General features: G+C 47.8%; 1 pseudogene across 1 annotated transcript; it reads left to right on the top strand.

Moving 5' to 3' along the window:
• Positions 1 to 252: 252 nt before the first annotated feature.
• Positions 253 to 3,704, top strand: LOC308432253 (diamine oxidase [copper-containing]-like; annotated as a pseudogene). Its single transcript has 4 exons — positions 253 to 1,823; positions 2,600 to 2,885; positions 3,193 to 3,323; positions 3,579 to 3,704. The product of its transcript is annotated as a diamine oxidase [copper-containing]-like (transcript).
• The last annotated feature ends 4,190 nt before the right edge of the window (positions 3,705 to 7,894 follow it).

The raw sequence follows: 7,894 nt of genomic DNA, 5'->3' as shown, positions 1-7,894 counted from the left end.
CTCCAAAAGTGGAAGATGGAGAAGCTTATCTAGATAAGAAAGACCATAAGAGATTTTCAGGGGAGAAATAGGAAGATTCACACAGACCTAGACAGTGCTGAGGTCTGAGTGGGAACCCAGAGACTTCAGCTGACTTTACTGGGAGGAGGGAAGAAGTTCAGTCCGTAGGAAACAGATAAAGCTGAAGTGCAAGGCACTGTGAGGAGCAAGCTTGGAGAAGGAGATAATTAACTCCCCTCTCCTGTGCTGTGTTCTAGAGCCATGGGGTGGCACAAAAGAGCCTGGCACTGGGCTGGGTGGCTGCCATCTTGCTGCTACAGATGGACATTGCAGAATGCCCCAGGCGGACCCTGAATGGCATTTGCAGCAGTTCTTCATGGGTCTTCATGGACCTGAGTGCTTATGAGATCAAGATTGTGCAGAACTTCCTGGTGGACAGGAAGGAGCTGAAGCTGCAGCCATCCGAGACACCGACTTCGGGCAAGAACTCCGTAAACCTCATAGAAATGCTGCTGCGCGATAAGGAGGACGTGCTGGATTTTCTGGACAAAGGAAAAAGAAGTCCTGTGCGGGAAGCCCATGTCTTCATCTTTGGTGCTCAGGAGGACCCTAAAGTCACTGAGTTTGCTGTTGGGCCTCTACCATTACCAATCTACATGCGAGAAATATCTCCCGGACCTGGCCACATTACATCCTGGGCATCTAGACCCATTTCCAAAGCAACTTCATCTACCGTATCCTGGTGGAGGCCACCGAGCCTCTGCATCAGTTTCTCCTTGACACGACTGACTACTCACTAAAAGACTGTGTTGAGGATTGTCTAACTTTCACGTTTATGGCTCTCCTTGGCACAAAGTCTGACCAGCACTGTAGCTGGTTCATGTTGCAATGCCATATGGCAAGCCACTTCCTACAGCCCACAGGCCTGGAGATCCTTGTGGATTATGGGAGCAAAGATGTCCAGCACTGGAAAGTGAAGCAGCTCTGGTATAATGGGAAGCTCTACAAGAGCCCAGAGGAACTGGCTCAGAAATATGCAGTGAGTGCAATGGTCCTCATGGAGTCAGTTGCCAAGGACACAGAGCAGCCCTCAGACTTCTCTTCCTCCAATACCCCAGAGGAATTCCCCACTACCATCAGCATGACTAGACTCAGAGTGTCTGAGTCCCATGTTCCTGGCTATAACATAGAGGATAACACAGTGTTCTACAGAGACTGGATTTTCTCCTTCCGGCTAAGACCCTCCTCTGGCCTGCAGATCCTGAACATGCACTTCCAGGGTATGCGTACTGCTTATGAAGTCAGCATACAAGAAGCTGTGGCACAGTTCAGAGAACACGTATCTGCAGGCACTATGACCAAGTACATGGATGTGGGCTGGGGTCCCAGCAGTGCTACTCATCAGTTAGCCACTGGCATTGATTGTCCAGACATAGCCATCTTCCTGGAAGTCATTCATCACTATGACACTGACAAACCAGTCTCCTATCCATATGCTCTCTGTCTCTTTGAGATGCCTGCAGAAATGTCAATTAGGCAGCACTTTAACTCCAATTTTAGAGAAGACTTCAACGCCAGTGCTGGGACAAATGGACACATGCTGGTGCTAAGGACAATCTCAACAGTCCACCACTATGATTATATTTGGGACTTCATTTACTACCCTAATGGGGTAATGAAGGCAAAGATACAAGCCACTAGCTTGGTCCATGCCACCTTCTACCAGCCTGAGGAGTTGCGCCACATCTCTCAATCACAGACCCACCTATTCAGCAACATTCTCATCCACCTAGTTCACTATCATATTGACCTGGATGTAGCAGGTAGGATTCAGAGCCACACCACCTCAGACACTCAAGTACTACTCACATAGCACTTCACTCCACAGGTTGGAGCTAAAGAGTCCTTGGTTCAATATCAGGAGATTGTTTCAGTCACATACTGTGCAAAAGAGAAACACACACTCCTGGAAAATGATAGCAGTGGATGGTACCCTGGGGTTACCCTGAGTGGACGTCTGCTCTTGTTGGCTCTGTTAGAGTAGGATGATACATGGGCATAGGGGGTTCCATGGAAATTAAACAATGCTTTGGCTCAGCACTTTGTGATGTGTTCTAGTACCATCTGAGGGTGCTCAGTGTGTTTTTTATAAACGTCATCGTGAGAAGTGATGTTTGGCATCCCATCCCATAATTGAACAAGGCCAATGCCACCAGTACCAGAGAAGTGGCTTTCATATGCTCATTCCCATTGGACCCTCTGATCAGGAATACAAACGGACTGTCCTTAAGCCTGCAGAAACATGGGCTTCCTGTTCTACATGGTTAAAAATAGACACACTGGAGCAGGCTCTCCAGAGAATATTGGGATCCCAACTCCACATGTGCCAGGTGTGACGCTTGAGCTCTTCCTCTAGCTTCTCTGGTTTCTGGTTTGCTTGGTCTTCCAGCCCATGCTGCTGGCCAAGTGTCTGGCCCTAGCCTGACTTCTCCTTGGCAGTTGTCTATAGTTTTTGTCTATTTGGAAACACTGGGGTAGAGGAAGTCAGATTTTTGTTTCAACAACTGATTCTCACCCTTTCCCTCCCTCCTGCTTTCAGGCACCAAGAACAGCTTCCAGACACTGCAGATCATTCGGGAAAACATCACTAACCCTAAGATCCTGAGACATCATGTCCTTGGAAATACCCTAAAGCAAACAAATTACTCCCAGGAGCACCAAGCAGCCTTCCATTTCAGAAAGCTGCTTCCCAATCACCTAATCTTTGGCAGCCTCCATACGACCCATCTGGGCTACAGGAGCAGGTACTGCCTGCAGATCCACTCCAAAACCTCTCAGGTGCGACTGCCAGGCTGGCAGAAGAAGTAAGGTGTCTCTTGGACCAGGTGAGTTGGGAAACGTGGCTAGGGATTCCCCATAGTGATTATATATTTGTTCTGTTTGGATTTTTGTCCTGGAAGGTTCATGTCTATGTTTGCATCTGAATATGCACCCCTGTGTACTTCAGGAGGGGGTAGGAATGCTTACAGAGATCCTGCCCCAAAGATGGTGATAAGCAATTTTCTAGAACCCTAGGATATAAATATTCATTATGGAGAAAGACTAAATTCTCCATTCTTGACACTGGGGATGGTACCTGAAGAGATCAAATACAACTCCAGTGGCTCGAGCCATTTACTTTTCTCCCTGTAGATACTCCTTGGCTGTGACTGAGTACCAGGACTCTGAGAGGTGCAGCAGCATCTACAGCCAAAATGATCCTTGGAGTCCCCCCCGTGGTCTTTGAAGATTTTATTCAGAACGATACAAACATTGAAGATAAGGTAATACTCCAGTACCCACTGTCTTAGGCCTGTCACCAACCACTGCCTAGTCCTGTTGCTGGTCCCAGCAGTTGTGATTACTTAGTGGTAGATAAGTTCAGGGGTCATAGCAGATGAGTCTGTTTTTTTTTTTTAAAGTGGGACTGAGGACATTTCATGAAGTCCATAGGCCCAACAAGCCAGAGTGACTTCAGGTAACTAGGTAGCTAGCACTCAGCACTGCCCTGTCCACTAAAGTCTTTGTCTCTCCCATAGGATTTGGTGGCCTGGGTCACAGTGGGCTTCTGAAACATTCCACATTCTGAGGATAGTGCCAACGTGACTACACCTGAGAGCTCTGTGGGCTTTGTGCTCTGGCCTTTCATCCTCTGTGGCTTCTAGAGACACCCAGGTCTGACAACTTCACCGACATCAGGCACTGCATACCTAGAGACCGAGCTTGCCTGATGACCCCTCCTTTCAAGCAAAATAGGACCTGCAACCCTGTGTAAAGAACCCTGCCCCAGAACCTGCTTAACAGCCCCAGATCAACACAACAGTAGACAATAAACTCTTCCGGTTCCACCCTCAAGTGTTGCTTCCTAGTGGTCAGGGGAAGGAATGGGTCACACCTCCACGAGTGGCCATGGTTACATTCAAACCTGTCTCCTGACCCCAGCAACACCCTATAAATGCCTTTTGCAAAGGGGGAGAAAACCCCTAGGATACTACAAATCTCATGTAGATTTTTCAACATTTGAGATTTCCAGCTGTCTTTCAGGAGAGTGGATAAAAAAATTATCAACATTTTCATCCTGTGGCCATTGTTGTAAACTAAGATTTACCCCCAACAGCCCTCTAGAATCATAGGTAAAACATATGTGGATGCATTATTGTTATCTGTGACAGCAAAAGCATGAAGAAGACCAACCTCCCATCTGTGAGGAAGAATAGTACGGTAAACTAGGGCTCAGCAATACTCAGGGCTGGGTGATAGGAAACTATATGACTGAGGACAGCCTGTAGACTGTAAGAGAAACCCACAGGTTAAGTGGTAGGTTAAAATGGCAGACAATTGCATGCATTCTGCTATCTTTTAAGAGTGGGAGGAAACTAAAGCTCCATTTCCCTAGGAATGAAAGGTAAAAGGCCTCCGGTCCCATTGAAAGCTGAAGAAGCAATGAAAGGGATTTTCCTTCATGCATGGTTAGAGACGCAACAGTAACAGCTCCAGGGTTGGGACTAGCATGCTGGTACGGACAGTAAGGAGTTGGCCTGACTTCAGATCCCTAGCACCTACATAAGGATGCACATGGGGCTGCATGTCTATAATCCCAGCACAAGGATGGTTGGTGGAGATAGGCAGATCCCTTGAACCTGCTAGTTGGTCCATTATAGCAGAATCAGTGAGCTAGAGGTCCAGTGAGGGACCCTGTGGAGAATGAGTGACAGCCACACTCTCCACAGGGATGTGTGCACATGTGTGCATGGATAATATATGCAAATATGTACATGGATACTGGCAGAGTCCTACGCATTTGCACAAGGACACATGCCTACACACATGAAACACAGCATGAGAGGGCATAGAGGAACCTAAAGAACTAACAAGTTAGTTGTGTGGAACTTCCTACCCCGAGCCAAAGGATACAGACAGGGAGCTCTCACGTTGTCTCTCCAATACAATTCAGCATCTGCACGGAGCTGGTACTCACAACTCTTATTAGCGTCAGGGCCCCCAACCAGGAACCTGAGAGGAAACCAAGACCAAGGGTTCAATAAAACTGATCACCTGTTTCTCCTTCACAGGAAATGAATTCTGTGACAGACTGGCTCATAGCGGTTCAGAAAGAGTACATGAGAAACCAGAAGGTCTCTTCCGTGGGCATGTGTGTTCTCTGTCTCTCCCCCTCCCTCTCCCTCTTCCCCACCTCTTACTTTCTGTCTCTCCCCAGCTGTCTGATCCCACTGTGTGTGCAGTGGGGGCTCAGTTACTCCTACTGAGTGGGGCAGAGTTCAAGGTCTGCTCTGATGGGACACCAATGACACTGTCAAAAAGTAGGGTGTGCAAGTGGCCAGGAAGTGAGTGGCAGAAGGCCACTTTACAGTACTCTGGGGTGACAGGGGGACTCTAAGAAGAGGCAGATTGCAGGCATGCGTCCAGTCTGCAGCAAAGAGCAATCACTGGCTTCCAAGTTCTTCCTGGAGCTGAGTGCCTTACCCTTTGCCCTGCCACCATTCCCAGGTAATGTCAGGAAAAGGAAGTTCCAAAGCATGCTTCCACATCTCTTTCCTTGTAGACAAAGTTGGAAGAGATTCAGAGATGAGAAGGTGCAACACAGGAGGCCAGCCATGAAGGACACAGACACTCCAGAAATACAGTCTCCTGGGATTCCAGTCCAACTTTCTAGAACAATGAGGTTCAATGGCTGATGGAGTGTGAACTACAGACCTGAAGTGAGCGTGAGAATTTAGGGCGGGGGGGCGGGGGGACACTCCCTGCCAAGGCAACGGCAGGTACTTGTCATTATACACTTGTCATGAACCTCTGGATGCTTGCTTACCAAGCTCAAACCAGGGGCCACACCATGGGTTCTGGGCAGTAATGGGGTGTCCCTGTAGCTCAGCAGTCGTCATGTTGGTGGGTGCTGATATTGGGGGTTGTCAGGTAAAGGATAGGAAGTATATGGCAGCTTTCTCCTTTTCAACTGGGATGAATCTAAAACTGCTCTCAAATATGAAGTTATGTATGGCCCCATCAACCCCCCATCATGGATTAGGAGAGGGGCTCATATGGCCAAAAGTAAATTACCCCTTTCAAACATATTATCCCTAGACCATAAGGCAAGCGACCTAATTAAATGAGAGAGAGAGAGAGAGAGAGAGAGAGAGAGAGAGAGAGAGAGAGAGAGAGAGAGACAGAGAGAGAGACAGAGAGAGAGACAGAGAGAGACAGAGAGTTTTTAAAAAGGGAAATATTATATCTGAAGACACATTGCCACATTGCTATCTGATGGCTGTGCCACCCACAGGGGAGATATTGATGTGAGTGCCTTCAATGTCATCTGTGGCCATGGTGATGTCCAGATCCATGAGGGTCATGTCTGAGTCTCCAGGTCCTACTAAAGCTGGGATCTGTTTTGATATCTATGGTCTATGTTTCCACCAAAGGCCCTGTGGATGATCACAGTCTGGGCTGCAATCTGAAGGTATGTTGATGTCCATGGTCCAGGCTGCCTCCAAGCACCTTGCCGGGGTCTGTGGTTCTACTGCAGCCGGGTATAATGTTCATGGTCTGTTGTGTCACTCAGGAGCCATAATCTGGGCTCCTGCTAACTGCAAAGAGCAAGGAAGAGGAAGCTACCTTGGCCGTGAGGTATGATTGTAGATGCATAGTTGGGAAAGACACACACAGAAGGCTTCTATAACCTTCTTCTGTAACCTTCTTCTCTAAACCTCCTCTACCCCAGCTCTGCCCCAAAGTAGAAGCCTAAAAAGAAAGCAATTAAGAAGAGCTCTTAAAAACTGTAATAAGGATCCTGAGGTTAACTCTCCAAACCTGATGGATTCTACGGGCAAGAGGTGGGGTGCGAGATGGGAAGGACTGAGTTCTATTTAAGGGGCAAGCCATTGAGACCTTAACCTTGCTCCTCTTAGTGGCACCCAGGGTCTCTGAATGTCTGGGGTCATCTCAGGAGTTGTCTCAGGAGTGCTATGTCCTGTCTGTGCATTAAGACACCAGACAGGGATCATCCCTGGCCTGTGCAGCACCGGACTGGTGGTCAGGATAGCTTTCTGTCAGGGTCCCATCTTGGGCTTGCTCCTCTCCTAGACCACCTACATGGTCCCATTTGGGAGTTTTTCTAGTCTCTGTCTGGCTCTCTGTCTCTTATCTCCTGCTTACTCTCCTCCCTGGGAACCCATATGGGCCTTCCAGGTGCTGGACTGGTGGTCGTCTCACTAATTTCAAGGAGTGTTAGTTCTACTAATCATTCAGATAGTCATAGGTCAGAGCACTGAACACAGACGTAACCTCTCTCCTCTCATAAATATTTCAATTAACACATATGCAATGATAGGTTTCATTATGATGTTTTCATTTATAAACACGGTGCTATAATGTCACACCAACCCTCTTTCCCCTGTTATGTAGAGACAAATCCTGCCCACCCCTTTCCTCTTTTGGGCAAGCTCCTTTCTTATGCACTGAGTACTCAGTGAGTTCCATTACACTTACTTGCAGGAACATGATATGAGGGTTTACATTTATGAGCATGGGTGACATAACTGAAAGGCATATATTTTCATCCCTCATCAACTATTAATCAGGTATGGAGCCTGAGGGAAAGAGACACCGGTATGAGCCCTCTTTTTCCATGATAGGAAATAGATGGACCTAGAATCCTGGATTTCTTCCTGTTTCTCTTCCCCTCCTCCTTCCCCTCCTCCTTCTTCCTCTTTTTTGTTTTCCCCCTTTGAGACATGGTTTCTCTGTATAGTCCTTGACCGTCTGCAAACTAGGCTAGCCTCAGACTCAAAGATCTGCCTGCCTCTTTCTTGGCCTCTGCCTCTGCCTCCCAAGTGCTGGGATT

Source organism: Micromys minutus (genome assembly GCF_963924665.1).
Source record: "Micromys minutus genome assembly, chromosome: 18".
In the NCBI taxonomy this organism is placed as follows: Eukaryota; Metazoa; Chordata; class Mammalia; order Rodentia; family Muridae; genus Micromys; species Micromys minutus.
Note: the sequence above shows the minus strand (reverse complement) of the source record. Positions and strands in the feature narration are given on the sequence as shown.